The sequence below is a fragment of the Aulonocara sp. 'chitande type north' Nkhata Bay genome, linkage group LG14 (genome assembly GCF_057382095.1).
Source record: "Aulonocara sp. 'chitande type north' Nkhata Bay isolate Kocher_YH1m ecotype deep benthic linkage group LG14, A_spYH_male_GT1.1, whole genome shotgun sequence".
Classification (NCBI taxonomy): Eukaryota; Metazoa; Chordata; class Actinopteri; order Cichliformes; family Cichlidae; genus Aulonocara; species Aulonocara sp. 'chitande type north' Nkhata Bay.
Genome location: NC_141357.1, coordinates 32,929,161 through 32,946,182, shown reverse-complemented (window position 1 = coordinate 32,946,182; position 17,022 = coordinate 32,929,161). Strand labels below are relative to the sequence as shown.

The 17,022-nt window shown below is 38.0% G+C and overlaps 1 protein-coding gene across 4 annotated transcripts in view; it reads right to left on the bottom strand.

The window, feature by feature from the left end:
* The window catches only part of tenm4 (teneurin transmembrane protein 4), a 146,076-nt gene extending 129,262 nt beyond the window's left edge, over positions 1-16,814 (bottom strand). For 3 of the 4 annotated variants that reach the window (XM_086262156.1, XM_086262157.1, XM_086262158.1), the window contains exon 1: positions 16,212-16,733. The gene's annotated coding sequence lies outside the window, so the exon portion shown is untranslated. Of the gene's footprint in view, positions 1-16,211 lie in introns of all 4 variants that reach the window. The other variant, XM_086262155.1, reaches the window with a different exon arrangement.
* Positions 16,815-17,022: the final 208 nt, after the last annotated feature.

The window sequence follows — 17,022 nt, the reverse complement described above, 5'->3', positions numbered from 1 at the left end:
TTACACAACACTGCATTGAACAAAGAGAAACTGAGCAATACAGACACAAGGCATTGTGTGGGTGGCACAGTGGGCAAGAGGGAGAGACAGAGAGTTGCCAGCTCTCTTTTACTACTGATTAAAGCAGATCACTTTTTCTTAAATACTTAGAAATTAAAGGACAAAATTGAGGACATTCAGATTATTTAGTTTCCTAACATTAAACCTCGGGCTGTTCGATATAATGATATATATCAGATGACGATATAAAAACGTCTATCGTTTCATTTTATGCTATCGTTTGTTTCGTGGTGTCGCAAAATAAACTGTTTACGGCAATATTTTTTCATCGTTTTGATGGTCACTGTAGTGGCTATATTAATTTCTTAAAGTTCTGTCTTTCTCTTATATTTAATATAACCACACTACAGACAGACAAGCGCTTGTTTTTATGCTTTGTATGTTAGCAACAACCGGTAAAACCACCGCGTGTCCGCTTGTTTATTTTCCACATAAACCTTTCACAATAAAGCTCAAGATCCTGTTGAGACTTTTCAAAATAAACTGAATCATGAGAAAGATGCAGAGTGTTTACGGATGAGAAGCAAAAAAGAGCCGTCAGGTGGTAAAAAAATAAACCTTAGGACTCAAACGTTAGAACAGGCTTTTCCCCGCAGCACGCCGTGTAATAAATACTCACAAAGAAAACGGCGGCTGTTACAACCTATGTCTAAAAATGTATCGTTTCATGCATCAGTTAAAACACTCGACTCCAGGTACGTGACGCACAGCTGGAAACACTTCACGCAAGTCGAGCTGCGTCGCTTCACAGAATTTACAGAAAATGTTGCATTTTTGTGATTTAAAGCATTATCGGACGATAGATGTCTTAATATCGGGATATTAGATTTTGGTCATATCGCACAGCCCTAATTAAACCAATTCCAAACAAGCAGTACATGTCACAGGAATTGCGCACCGTGTGGCTTATGTTAACACTTATACTTGCAATGTGACATTTTGGCAACACAGTTCTAGATCAATGTCTAGTGAACATGTTTTGGGAGCAGACAGCTTCCAAAGCTTGTTGTTCAGCTGGAACACCCCACAGCCAGGAGCAGCTAAGTAAGGAGTGACTTTACCAACAGCTTTAAGATAAGAATGGTGCAACATGGGTGTCACTTTAGATCAATAAGCTTCATCATATATAATCTATCATGTTATACCAGAGCATATGCACAAACGGCATCACCTCTAAACCAGTAGTTTTGTAGGCTGATAGAATTTTTTTTAAAACTGCAAGAATCTTACAGGAACATTCATAAAGTGACATCAGGAAACTGTGCACACATATCACTCATTTTCACTCACAGCTTCTGGGTCTGCCATCTCTTTTTTACCAGAGTGAGAGAGTGCTTGGGGTTCTTCTATTTTGCAGTGCCACTTTATGATTTAGGCTGATAGGGTGCATGTATTTTTACATAAAAATACTTTCTGCCGTTTTAAAGCAGATGATTTCGAACTGGAAGAGGCTGTGAGGGCACTCAGTAGAGTTAGTGGGTTTGAAGTGCATTGAGCAACTCTGTTGATCTACAGTGTTAATGCATGCATGCTGTGGCAACCCCCATTACTTATTCAGCAGTGCACATGTACTACATATAAAAATGACAGCAAAATACTTTAGCCTGCAAATAGGATTTCTGAAAATGCAAGCTGGCTGTGAAATTAGGAATAAGCTCTCTGATCCAAGAACACATTGCATTATTGTGTAAAAGGTCATGTGTCGGTGCACAGGACCATCAAACGATTTTTATGACCAGTGACTTCCTTCAGCAGGAATTGCAGCAGCAATTTTGAACATAACTTATGTCTACTAATAGTTATATGTACAAAGAAATACGTGTAACTGTAAAACAATACTCAAAACCCGACATACCAGTGATGGTGAAAGTTTCTTTCTTTTCTTGAAAAGCAATATCACAAGTGGGTGCAGTGTCTTCACAATGTTCCAAGAGCCATGCAATAAAATGACAGCACAAATACAAAAACATTTGTTGACTAACCACAGCTGCTGTTACTTTTGATGCAGTGATTTCACACTTAAAAGATTTCAGGTGAGGTATCACTTAACCTGAGTGACTAGTGATTCTGCATACAAAAGGCACATTTAAACAGACGTCACTCTGATCCACAGCTTATGATACAGCATAATCCAAGAACCGTGTTTCCATATGCTGCGCGAAAGTCCAATTTCTAAAAATAAATCCAGAAGCAAAGCTTTTGAGTCAAACAGCTTTCATCTAAGTCTACCTGAATACTGGCAGAAACTCTGCAACCGCATACTATTGCAATGCATCTGTCATGATATGTTCTCAAATGTATTTTTTTGAAACTTACTATTGCTTTAAACTTTTTAACTGGTTAACATAAAGTCCTATTGTGCAACAGATTTTTCTCCAAGAAAATACTTAACAGCAAATGGAGTGTATGTGTATGATGCAGGGATCTCTGCGAGGGAAAAATGAGTTCAGTCACCCAAACAAAATATTATCTTCCTTGTAAAGTGGTTGTGAATTTCTTATTTAATAGTTTCAACAATAGAAATGTTGACGACTGCTACACAAGACTCCTCTGTGTGCACATACAGTCAATGGAAAAAGGTTTTCATAGGACTCTGTGCAGTACTTTGAAAAGGTAAGTACACTGCGATTCAATAGCATGTAGAACCACCTTTAGAAGCAATTTCTTGAAGTAATCATTTCCTTTATGTTTGCATCAGAGCCTCACATCATTGTGGAATAATTTTAACCCACTCTTCTTTACCTCTTATTGAGGTTTACAAGCATTCATTACATTATAAGCACAGCTCTCTTAAGGTTCTGTCACAGTATTTCAGCCGTTGATATCTTGACTTTTAGTGGGCCACACCTCGACTCTCTTCTTTTTCCGATTTGCTGGTGTGTTTGGGATCATCGTCCTGTAGCGTTATCCAGTTTGGGCCAAGCTTTAGCTGTTGGAAAGATTCCCTCATGTTTGATTCTAGAATGCTTTGATACTTTGAGTTCATGGTCGACTCGATAGCTGCAAGGTGCCAAGGTCCTGTGGCTGTGCAAAAAGCACAAAGAATCACTCCTCCACCATTGTGTTTGACAGTTGCTATGTGGTGTTTGTGCTGATATACTGTTTGGTGGTGCCAAACGTCTCCACTTTGCTCTTGTCTTTCCAAAAGACATCGTTCCAGAAGTCTTGTAGTTTATTCAGATACAACAGGAAGCAGTAAGCATGTACTTAGTCTTTCACAGGTTTACATAGACGCCTGTATATGAATATGTAAAAATAAAGTATGGAAAGTGTTTTTGCATTGTTTTTCTTTTTCTAAGCATAACTGACAAATAATATTTCAGTTTTTTAATGAAATAAAAATGAAAATGTATGGTTTTCAAAAAGGCAAAAGGTAACATAAATCTAATGCATTTTGAGTTTGACATTTGACTCTAAGCTCTGTTGCTTCCAGCTAACTATGCATGAATGTAAATCATCTCATCCACATCAAAAGTTGGCAGCTTAAGTTTCAATGAGGTTGACTATGTGCAGGCTTAATGTTGCTGGGGGGTTTTTTCCACAGCCACAACACTGCATGCCACACTAAGTTCTATTTACACTGCATCCTCACAGTAGGGGGTGACCACCATGATGTCACATAATGATCCCGGCTTGGGAAAACTATCACGCCATGACGCGTTGTGTGAGCATCACGGGGTATAGATTGGCACAACATCTTTATCTAATTAATAATCTGATTATTTACTTCTGCTCCAGAGTAACGTGGGAGTCAATGTCCTTTTGAATTTGTTTTGTCCCTACAGTTCCAGTTAAACAGATAATAGCGAATGTTCCGATTTATGACAATTCAACCTACTGATTGAGTTGTCATGAAATACTGTAAAAGCCTAAGGGCTTCAAAATAAAAGCCCTCCACTGGAGAATCACTACAAAGCTTTTGTTGTAAAGCTGAAAATGATAAACTGTGGAGTGCTGACTTTTTTTAAAAGCATCCAAAATTGATATTTTAGTACATTCATTGCTAAATCAATAAATACAACAAAGAATAAGTGAGAGAAACACTTCACCAAAAAAACTGTTTGTAGTTACAGAGGGTACATGTTTCGGACAAACAGCATTACCAAATTGAGCAGCTCGCAGCCCTTTTAATGAAAACAATCACATTGCAATGTCTGCACTGTCATTATGGTTGCTTTGTGACTGACACAGTATGTGGACCCAGCCACATGAGCATCTGCCAATAGAGGATTTGCAAGAGTTCTTAGAAAAGACAGAATGTCCATTCAGTTTGAACATAGTTTACTTGTACACAAACTGCTTAGTTCCACAAATGTGCTGTAAATGGGTTGAGTCCTGTCGGCCTATTTATACACTATATATACAGTACAATTAGATATTTTTGCAAGACAATACAAAAAAAATCTACATTTTTATCTTGACTCAATAAAAAAACAAATACACTGAAGTACGAAACAGATCGTAAAGGTTCTACTGTATGTTCTGTAATCACTATGCACGCCTACTCCAGTAGAGTATTAAGAGCTACATGGTAAGTACTATATGTGCTCCTGTATAGGATTTGGATTTGCTTGCCTAGACAACTTGGCAAGGTAAGTATTCCCCAAGGTCTTAAATATCACAGCTTTGGTTGATTATTTGAAAAGAACTTCAAACTAGCAGGTCTAGTCAAATTTGCTCATTTACTAGTCTACTTTGATGATTGCTTATATAATTAGTGCAACACGATTTTGTATGATACAATGTTGACCCTGAGTGCATCATAAAAAATGACTTCTTCCAGATAGGTCATAATTACTGAGAAAGATAAGCAATTTTATAATAGCCAAGCCATATTAAAAACCAGATTTTCATACAGGAATTAAATAAGTTGACAATAAAGCTTTTTGTCAACTAAATTACACCCTCATCTTGAATGTTAAAGTGCTTAAAATCAAAGCTGCTCAAATTTACACCTTGGCACACAGGAATTATCTCCTCACTAGTGTGAAACGCCATTAACACAAATACTGTGGTTAAGCATAAGCCTGCAGAATGATGCTATTGCGTAATGGTCATAGCTGTTGCCATATTGAAGTCATGTACGTATATGCAATAGTTTAATTTAGATTAAAACATGTCCTATTCATAAAGGAAATGGTGCAGTTACAGGTCATTAACAATGTCACTTGATTCAATAACAATGATGTGCCATAGTATGGGAAAAACTGATGTGCCGATTAATAGAAAGACACATTATATCACAATATATATATATTTCTTATTAATGTAAAAGTGATATTTTATTATTCAGTGTCAAAACAGCATTTAGATAAAGTGCTTGGGGGGAAAACAACCGTTTAAATAACACACACACGAACACACTATATGTGTATACTCCTCTATATTCCTTTTTATGCCTATCAATATCACTTTCATGGTTTAATTTTCGCCTCTGTTGTTCTAAACTCTCAATAAAACAACATCTGCATGTAGGCTACTGTAGCTCGTGAAAGAAATACAAACAAAGCAAATGCTTTGCATCTACGAGCATGCCAAAGCGCTGTGTTGCTGCTTAGTCTTTGCTGCATACAACAAGTGCATCTTGGCAGAGCAATGTCAGCAGCAGCCAAAATCTTCTATTCTTGTCTACATTGTTGGTTCCATTATTCTTCCAGTTAGGCAGCCATGTGGATAAACAGGCCACTGTAAGTTTCAAGTGCTCCGATAACAATAAAAATACACAATAACCAGATTGCAGACACTTTCATGAACATAAGTCAGACACAGGGTAACAAGTCACATTAGTAAAACATGTGTTTGTGTCAAGTAGTCCACTGTGAAAATATGTTTGCAATCACAATGGCTAATGCAGCTTGTAGGTGATCACATAAACACATGTCAATCAATGTTTACAAAGCTTCTTACAGTGATTTATGTATTTTGTTGGTTAATGTAAAGTAAATAAAACTCACACCTGTATTGTTTTCTCTATTTGAATTTTGCATGGGACAGGTCAGCAAACTTAGCTTCCATTTTTAGTGATGACGTTTCATTTTTGAACAATGAGGCCTGTCACTAAATGTCATCTTACCACTTCCTTGCCATCTCGTCACTCTTTTCACAACTTGTCACATTGAAGCCCTGTCTGTGACTTGAGCAAACTGCTAGCTTCCTTCCAGGCAGGCTAGTGGGCTTTATTAATATTTATAGAATAACAGCTTAAGGCCATCCCCCTTGAGAGCTATCACTCCACTTTGCTGCCTAACACTTGCAAAATATATTGACAATTTCTTTTCCACACTTCCCTGCCCCTGAAATCCCCCCAATGCAGGTGCAATATGCAGCAGGTTTCAAAAATGCCAGTTTTCTGAAGGAACAAAGACTTTTAGTGCCATTGGATTTTAAAAAAAACTTGCAAATCTGTGGAATCTGAATTCAGTTTGGAAGGAAAATTTTAAAAATGGACTGGGTTCTTTTTTTTTTTTTCAAACAATCATAATGTTATGTCACAGATGTCACGATGATGTCTGACTGGGTGATGAAAGAAAGTGCTGTTGACAGGACTTTGATGACTCAGATATAAGCAGCCAGTTTCAACCAGTTTTCAGTCAGAAGTTTGGACCAAGAACTTTATGGCACAGAAAATCTTCCCATGTAGTTAAACTTCAGTAGCTACAAAGAGGAACCTTGACACCAAGTGACACTCGCAAAGACAAAATCAAAGGGGATTGTTTCCTTCCTGAAACAACATCAGATTAGTTGGATTAGTAAGACTCAAAGAAATGAAAAGATAATTTCACCAGTCCTTTCCCTAAATAAATGTTTCCAGAGCTCTACTGATGGCTACAGGCAGACTATATTACCCCATGGTAAGCGTTGCCCAGGCATACAAAGGTAAATAAAACTGCGTTCAGGTAGCAGCTGGCAGTAAAGCCCACAGTGCTCTTCTTATCCATGAGCTGAATTAACATACTTTTAGGCTCTTATCCATATGACACTTAAATATTATAATCCTATATTAAAGTAAAAAGAGACCCCCTGCCAAACACAAACACACATACACACAAACATGCAAATCCCTATGCTAATAGCCAAATACATACAGTACAAGAATTGAACAGTTCATATTAGCGCTTTCTACATTTTAGAAGCATATAAAGTCTTGGACATATAATTCAGAAGACAAAGTACTAACAGATGCTGACAGCAAGTGGATGCCAACCTTATAAAAACACTCTGATCTGAAAATGTTTTTAATTTCTTTTAAAAAGGCTTAATCAGTCAGGAGTATGATAAGCTTCTAAATGTCCTGCATCTTCCCTTTCATGTAGTCCTAAATCACATCCTCTAAAAATGTCTCTGTCACAGCAATCATAGCTTAAACTAAAAGCAACAAATTAGTGTGAGATTAGAGAGGGATTCAGGACTAAAGTCAAGCACTTTGAAGTTAAATCTTACAAACAGTCTGTAGCACTGCAGAGTAAAACTTTAAACTCCCAAGTAATCACGATGCCTACTAAGACCTTAATCAATCTCAAGCCAAATTTAAGCAACATAAGTTAAGATATAATATAATATAGCATGTATGTTTTGTTGCCCAACAACCTGCTAACCATTGTCACAACTAAACACTGTAATCCAGCCTTTCATGAGTAGATTTCATTAATCTCAAACAAACAAAAAGTTCAAATACTTACTACATTTACAAAATTAGAAAACATTCAGATCTGTTTTCAGGCACTACAGTTTGGTAAAAACATCTCTGCTGAGCATTGACTAAATAACAGCCATGTTTGTTCCAGACCAGACACAATCTGCAGTCTCCAATTTTTAAATCAGGGTAGTAACAAGGCCTGCTACCACCTGTCACAGCAGGTTATTCCCATACATTAAACTGTCTTCTCACTTGCGCTTCAATTCTCACGAAATGTATGGTTTGCGACATTTCATAAATATGCGTGTAATCAACATATCAGTGCAATTGATGTTCTTGCTTACCTAATCTTACACCTACATTAGATGAGCGGGACATGTAACCCTGGAAACCTGGAAAAGGGAGGAGAAGCTTCCAAAAAAAGTTGATGCTGTGAAAAAGTCTATTTTAACCAAAACCATTATCTTTTTGTTGACCTAAACACGTGGTTTTGATGACTAATTCTAGCCTAAACTTAAAAAAGGGACTAAGAACCAACAACCCAACATGAGAGTTAAACTTAATGTAGGTTATTACTGAACCACTCCTCACGCAGACTACTGTCAAAATGTAAATGTTTTAAGTTATTTAAAGATGAGATTTATTTGTATTAGAAAGGTACTAAGGCTTAGACAAAATATGCTTCCCTCAAAATGTGTCTGAGAATTGAGTTTCATTGGATGGCATAGTAATTTTTAGAAGAGGAGACAGGGTGGTTACTTTAATAAACTGGCATCACATCTTTGCCTTCAGCAATGCTGTTCTTTCTTGCACCATGTAACATGAGCCTGGGACAGTTACACAAAGCAAAGGGTGTTTGGACTTGGGTGGATGGCGCTTCTGAAAAACCAAACTAATACAGTAAGGACATGAACTCATTTTTCGATTTTCAGAGCTCTGTGTCAGCACCCCCTATAAATCCGTGCAGTGATTCAAATAAAAGTACGGTACTGGCATTGCTGTGGCCCTATTATTATTCATAACATTATATAGCCATATTGACTTCTTATTGTATATGCTGCTTTTTCAACTGCAAATCACTAGGGTTTAATTACCTGCAAATTAACTGCTGTTTCACTATCTTGCATAAGATTATCCTGGTCATGATGAAATGCCACAAGGGACGCTGTTCTGATGGGAGGATTCGAAGACACAGAAAATATAAGATGCCACTTTGTTAGTGTGATAGATGCAAGGAACGTGACGCCTGCCAGCTAAATCACCCTCATAATGCGACTTTCAAACACTGCAAGGACATGTTGTAATTCCTGTCACTTTCTCAAGTTCAACATGAGCTGAGGTTCAGTCATCACATTACTAGCTTTTTCATCTACTGTCCATAGCTGTAGCAGGCCACAGCATATACACGCAACAATGTGAGTGGGGCAAATTGCTGCACTGCATTTAACTCAAGTGGTGTAAAACACATTGACCTGACAGTTGGGCAGAGTAAGTCTGTGAGCAGTAGTTGAGAGCAGTTTGAAATGGTCAGCCTCAATTTTTCTCCATCAGTGTAGTTTTTTTTTTTTTTTAGTGCATGATGGGCAATCAAACAAAGGTTTGGAAGGCCAGGGATGTCAAATCTGCTCTTTTAGACCAAACTGCTTGATAATTTCCACTTTGACATTCAATTTATGACACATTTTAGGCTGTGGACCATCTCAGTTTGCTTAATTTGCTGCCTCAATGGTCCATTTTGTTTTGCATTTGCTTTAATATTTTTTTTTCAAATATTTGAGGAAATTCAACTTAAAACCAAAGCTATTTCACTGGTCTCAATAGAGTGATTATTATTGAGCCTTACCAAGATTTGGTTTTGGTTTATGTAGTGCATCTAAACCTTCAAGGAAACAGCTGAGCTGTGGACATGCAGCTCTGCATACGCTTTGGGTGACAAGAGACCCAGGGGAATTTATTTCCCAATTCCTGCTTGAAGACAAATGTAGGCTATACCAGCTGTAGTACTTCAAGTCATGGTTAACCTTGTTGACATACAGCAATGAATCATTTAGCCTAACATAATTAGTCAAAATAAGTGTACTCATATCAACTTCAAGAGTAAAAACTCAGGGGAACCCGTGGATTAGAACAATATAACATGCAAGGCACAAACTAGCATTGTATTGGGTACAAGTGAGTAATTGAATGCTTTCGTGAAAAAATCTAAGCATGTTAGAATTCAGATTTTTGCCTCATGTGTGATCTAACTCTATATTTCTATTAGATTATACTGCAATTCTAGTCAAGAAAAAAAATAACATTCATTAAAAAAAAAAAAATTGCAGTTTTGACCGCTATCTTCCTGGAAAAGACGTAGATGGTTAATAGGAAAAAAAAAAAAATCTGTATGTGTATTTGTCCCGTCTCCTTTTTCTCTTCTCTTTCCCCACACCCAAAACAGGTCAAGGCAAATGCCTGCCCCTGCCTGAGCCTAACTTTCTTCCTATTAAAAGATAGTTTTTCCTTGCTATTGTTGCACAAGCCTGCTCATAGGGGATCGAATGATTGTTGGGGTTTTTTCTCTGTGATACTGTAATGTCTTTACCTTATAGTATAAAGTAGTTAAAGGCAACTGTTGTTGTGATTTAGCTGTATTTAAATAACAGTGAAATCATCATCATCATCATCATTTATTTATATAGCACTTTAAAAACACACCTGGTAGACCAAAGTACTGAACAATACAACTATAAATAATAATAATAATAATAATAATATAAATATAAAGATGAACTGTTTAAAATGACAGCATATTTTTGGTACAACCACATTTTGCAACTGTTAACTGGCAAAGATCCTGCGAGCACCAACAACCTTTCTTTAACTGTTAAATTTGACATTCTTAAAAAAGGACAAGTGAGAAATTATCATGAAACTACCTGACTATATCCTGGCGTTCAAGAAGCTGCCGAATACGCTGGGGGCATTATCATCTGAGAATATGGAGATAAGCTCAGAGAACAGTGTTTGCACTAAGTGCACCTGGTCCTCTAAAATGGCCTCATATTATTTGGCTGTTAACAACCATGCAAGGCAACCATCAGATCTAATGACCCTACTGAGATGGTCATTCGTCCCATTACTTGTCCAGAACCATATTTAAATGTGGGAATGAGGTCCTGTCAGTTTAAGCCATGCTTATGCTTGCTTCCCTCTAATTTGTGAAAAAGAAAATAGGATAACAAAGCAGACTAAGATGTTCGAGATTTATGTATTTCAAAGTTCTAACTTCTAAATCCTGGGCAGTACTAATAATTGGAATTACTCTAGAACTAAGTTTCTAATAGCATTTACAATTTTTTTTAAGCAATGAAGTGTTGTCAAGATAATATTTATTCTAATAGAATATATTGATAAATTATAAAATATTTAATACTATTTTCTATCCATAGGCAGAAACTGCCACAGTATTACATCTGCATTTTTAGATAAACACAAGAAAAGGTTATAAAATGACAGAATACAAGTAGTTGAGGCACTGTGGTGACTTACAAAATCTGGTTGTATGTTGTATGCACACATGTTCAATTCAATTCAATACAATTTATTTATTTATTTATACAATGCCAAATCACAACAACAGTCACCTCAAGGTGCTTTATTTTGTAAGGCAGACCCTACAATAATGCATACAGAGAAAAACCCAACAATCATATGACCCCCTATGAGCAAGCACTTTGGCGACAGTGGGAAGGAAAAACTCCCTTTTAAGAGGAAGAAACCTCCGGCAGAACCAGGCTCAGGAAGGGGCGGCCCTGTGCTGCGACCGTTTGGAGTTACAAACAAAGCCATTACCTGTAACCTAAAGTAGAAGTGAAACTGTGAGTGAACAATAGGAAACAGGCGTTTTGTAAGGTTTTTGATACGAGAGAGTAGAAAGGGCAGCTGATATCTATAAAAATGCAAAAAATGACCACTGGAACTGATTCAAATATTCTCAATCGATGTAAAATAATTTTACATTTTTTTGAGAACATAGCTGCTGTTTTGTTTTATCTATTTCTTTTTTGTTTGTTCGCTTTAGCTCTCTGTAATTCTGGCCTAAAGTAAACATTTGAAATTTTAATTTGTGCTTCGTGAGAGAGCTGAAATTCTGACACTTCTTTTATAAGCATCTAATGCAATTAAAAAGGAGAATGTTGATTTTTGGCAGCTATTATTTATTCAGGGTGTAGTTTAAGTTTGAAGGAGAGGTCTCGTTCAACCTTCCTTTGATTTGTCTCTAATTAAAATAAAAGGATATACTCTGGTGCTAAGTTAATGACTTTAGCTATTACATTCAGACACCCTGTGGTTATAATCATGAGCCTGCCCAAGGTGTTTACTGTACACGAACTGGTGATCTGAACATGTCATTTGCAGAAGCAGGAAACAGACCAACAAGTAGCCAGTGGCAAGAAAGAAACAGCCGCTGCCAATGATGTTACATTTCTTTAACAAAGTCTATTTTTTTCTTCATCCTTTTCAAATCAAATCAGTGGCATAGACAATAACGTTATATCCAACAACAACACATAAAATAACAGCAACTGGTAAGAAATTTCACTTAAAAAATATACAAAATAGTCTCTGCACAACAGAACGGCTGGTTTTAAGCCATAAACGATGATTAATGGCTATCACTATAAATGTGCCCTTAGTTCAACTAACCACTTTACTTTGATTTTTCTTCTTTTCTATCTAAAATGAAATCAGATATGGGAGGATAACGTAGTATAGCGTAAGAAAAACAGGCTAGTGCTCTGTTGTGCCACTGAGCAGACAAGCATATATCAAAGTAGAATTTGTAAGGATAATCAGTACAACACCTGCAAGTTGTCATTAGCTTCTGCAGCAGCGAGAGTCATCTTAAAAAATTGCTACACGCATACTATGAAATGTCGGACACAAAGGGGAGTCTGTTGCCGTGTTCCCAAGAGGAGAAATACTATCCTGTGTCCGGGGGCTCAAGTGCATAATTTCACCCTCAATCTCACTCCTCGAATACTTTGAGTGATTCTGACTTTCAAAGCCCCATACAGGTGTAAGATTCCACTTCTTTTTTTAAATGATGCCATAAACTGCAACACACATTCAAACAAAAAAAGGATTTCAGCACACCTGACGTGATGTTTGTTTGTTCATATTTCCCTTCATTAATAAATCTGTAAGAGAATAATATTAAATTAAAAAAGAACCTCTCTCTTTTTCTTTTTTTTTTTTTATCTGGGACTTTTGGATTTCTCTTTGTTTACCTAGTGAAATGGGCCCCAGTGCAGGCGGCACAGCAGCAATACAGCATCAAAGTTAACTTCTTGAGGTATGTTTTTTCAAGGAACCGAAACCACCAAGGTGAATTCAACTGCGAACTGCTCTGCATTGCAATTTTCAGCCTCTTTAGTTGTTTAAAAAGTCCTTAGCTTTTTCAGTTTTTTCAGGCACTTGTCACTTCACATTTTTGTTGATTTACCAACTCACAACAAACCCCATGAAGCTTTCTAAAAGCACTAAAACAGACTGCCTCGGAAAAAAAAAAAAAGAGTTCTATTTTTAAAGTCAGGTTGACAAGTCCCTGCTCTTTTACTTCAGTTTTGTGCACGTCCAATTAGAATGATTCAGCATAAAATTCACAAAAGACCTGATCTAGTGTTATTAGTAGTACTAAGGAGGTCTGATTTTCCAGAAAGAACTGCTATGCTTGATTAGCTGGTCATTCGGTAGCACCACATGCTTTTGATTTTTACAGTGTCCTCGACTTGTCACGCAAAGTCTGGAGCTGGCGTGTCAACATTAGGGAAAAAAAAAAAGAGGTGTTTGTGCGCGTGTGCGTTTGTGTGGGCACGCTTGAGTGAGAAAAGTGTGCACGTATTGCTTAGCTTTCATGTCGTGTAATCGTGACAGCTAGCCATTAGCTCTATATGTGATAAATCACAGCATGACAGACTGCAGCTTCAACTAAACATAATGCTCCACACTAGATAATTCACCTCTGCCTTTGTTGCACTCAGAGCTTCTAAGATGAAAAAGCATGTGGATCACACACTGTATAAATTAGCAGAAAAAACTAAGAGATAGTATACAAGAAACGTATCACAGATAGTAGTTTTGACTTTATTGACACCCTGATCAATTTAAGGTTTTTAGTCGAGCAAAACAGGTAAATGCTGTATTCCTGTCCATTTAAATGATGGATCCATTATTTAAATGGACAGGAATACAGCATTTACCTGATGTCACATCCTGCCTATCGTCGTGCTCTTCCCACTGATCAAAGAGGACGTACTCTTCACCCAAACGTGCTATCATTTTTGCTCCCTAGATGATGGTACAGTTCCTACAACAATTATTACTTGAAATACACAATATCCCCCCTGGAAAACTCCATGGGGAATGAACCATTTCATTGTTTCCTCTCTGTCATCCTTCTGCCCCCGAACACTGCCAACATTAGTTCAAACATAACAATCGGTTATAGAATATAACAAGGTCCAACCGCAACTTTGATGTCATCTTTCTTTCAGCCATCTGTCCCTTGGAGAATAGCTGCGCATTCAGTTCACAATAAAATGACAACTAAGGCAAAAAGACATGCAACAGATTTTTCATTTGTGACCACAAAGGGAGGGCTGTTCCCCCTCTTATCATGCAGAGAACTAGTGCTGAGACTGCTTCTCAGAGCTCATCAGCACGACAAAGACAACTGAGAGAATGCAGCCCTGTTCTACAAAGGTTAACCTCGACGGGACCTAACAACTTCAGACTTCTCATTTGATGTTCACTGCAAACACTTGCCATAGAGGACAGAGGGCCCCTGGATTCCCCTGGCTTTAACCTCTCATATCAGAGGTCACTCATCCCGCTACTACCAATGTCACTTGTGAGTTCTGTTCTGTGTAATCTCGCCACGTACACAGAGTAGTTTCTTAATGTTCTGGTTGACTAAAGCAAGTCTTGAGAAAAGCTGGACTATCAGCAGAGACAAGAAACACTGCAGTACCTTTTCTCAGTTTATAAACATTCTTAAAAATGTTCCCTCTGACAGAGAAACTTCACTTTTTAGAACCAACTACTACTTATAAGACTATGTGACTGAGTGGCAAATTGTTGATTATTCAAATGCATGACAAATGCATTCTAATCTGTTTGTTATCAGTTTATGTTTTGTGTTAATTTTTTTTTTTTTTTTTTTTTTTACACAATTCTTTGGTATGACTTTATTTCTAGTTAGACATCATTAGCAACTCGACAAAATCTATCACCGTGATGTAGCACGAGGCCAAAAATCTACGAGCAGCATACTATTCTCAGAAGTGTGGGTGTGTGTGTTAGCCTCACAACTTGCCGAGTCTGAGTGCCCTTCACTCGCAAATGTTTGTATGCTGCATTAATTTAAATAAGGGGATTTATTTATTCACCTTAGTTAATTCAGTTGGTTCGATTGTGACCCTGTGTGATAACCCAGCTTGGAGGGCTCGACTTTGGAAACTTAAAAAGATTTTATAAAAAGTCAGAGTGAAACAGTATTAAATTTACAGTGATGTTGTGTTACAGTTATATTGTCACTTATATCTATATATATGTATGTATGTATGTATGTATGTATGTATGTATGTATGTGTGTGTGTGTGTCTATAAAGACCAAAGTACGCCCTGTATTAATATTATTAGTTATTAATATTATTACTATTATTATGCTGCAGTAAATCAGCTATGCAGTATTCCCTGGGCCTTGCTTCATGTTTCATTTAAAAGCTGCCGACACAATTCACTAGGCTGGTACTGCTACTCCACTATAAGGCTCCTGCAAAGTTGAATATGGACCCACCTGTATTTTAAAAAAGACAAGGTGTGTGTGTGTGGGGGGGGGGGGGTCCCAGACACTTCAAACCCATTCATTTGCCCCATGATTTTCACAACAAATAAATAAATAAATGACTTGTAACATAATGTAATGTCGCAGCCTACTCTTAGAGGCAGTCACTGTACAACACAAGGTTAGGCTTACAGTCATACATCACAGTATTTTCATCTACCTAAATTCAGTCCTTCCACATCCTTATTTATGTGCCTACCTCACATCATTTAGGACACGCTGCAGCCATTCCTAATCCTCAGCCTGCCAGGAAAAGCAAGTATGGACTTTTTGATCCTTTTGCTCGATGTCAGATCTACACAGCGCGATGTTAAGGCGGTCTGCAGACCCTTTGGGCTGCTAAAACCGAGGAGCAGGTAAACCTACCGTGCTGCACCGCTCACGAAGCCCCCGTTAATCTCTCGCTCGCTCTTCTTAACGTGCAAAGCAAAGCGGGCAGATTTACAAAGAGCCAGCACAATCAAACGCTATGTTCAAAAACAACACACGTCTGTAGTGGAAGTGATCGCGGCTCCGTGCGTTAGTTGTCCGTTTTTGCTCCGCTGCTGCATGATGTTTGTGTGCCGCTGACCCTGTTTTCTGCAACACAGGCACACACACAAAAATCAGTAAAATAAACCTTACCATTCTGAAGACACATCCAACGAAGCAGGCCTGTCCCGTTGACAATTCACTATTTCAGTCTGGATTGCTCCCCCAAAAGCTCTTATGCTTCTACTTCGCCGCCGTCTTCTTCTTCCCTCCCTTTCGTTTTGATAGTAACCGGAGTATTTCCACTGTGCACGACACGGTACGGCTGAAAGAAATCCTCCTCCTCCTGCTCTTCCAAGGTGCCGCTGCTGTTGCTGCAGCTGCTTACAGTGCTCTCAGAGAAGCAGCACACATGGACGAGAAAGGCAGCCGTCCAAGATGCCCATTTACATGCACAGCCCTAATTGAACGCCTTCAAAATCCTTAGGGAGAAATATGTTAAACAGTCCCCGAACACAGAGTGGGAGATAAGGTGACACGCCAGCCGACGCGCTGGGGAATGGCAAGCTGCGTGGTCCCTCACGATTTACAATTAGGAGTTTGGAGAATAGATGAGTGAGCGACTGTGCGTGGTCGCCCCCTTCGGTATGGGCTACTGGCGCTATATCTGCCCGTTTTTCTCCGCGGAAAATCGCTCTAGTAATAACCCTACAGGGGGGGGTTGTCCTAATGTTATTTACATTCAACACATTGTGTTTCATCCTATTCTCCACCAGACACGGAAAACCTAAGAAACATATTCGATAGATAACAATTTTAAAGGAGACTTCCGAAACATAATTAGGACTTAATAAGTTAGACGTGAATGATGTCCTCCTATTAAGTTTTGGTCAAAGCGCATCGTTTTTAATAATTATAAAGGTCATAATTAACCAGAATTAGTGTTGCACACTGCAAGTGCGCC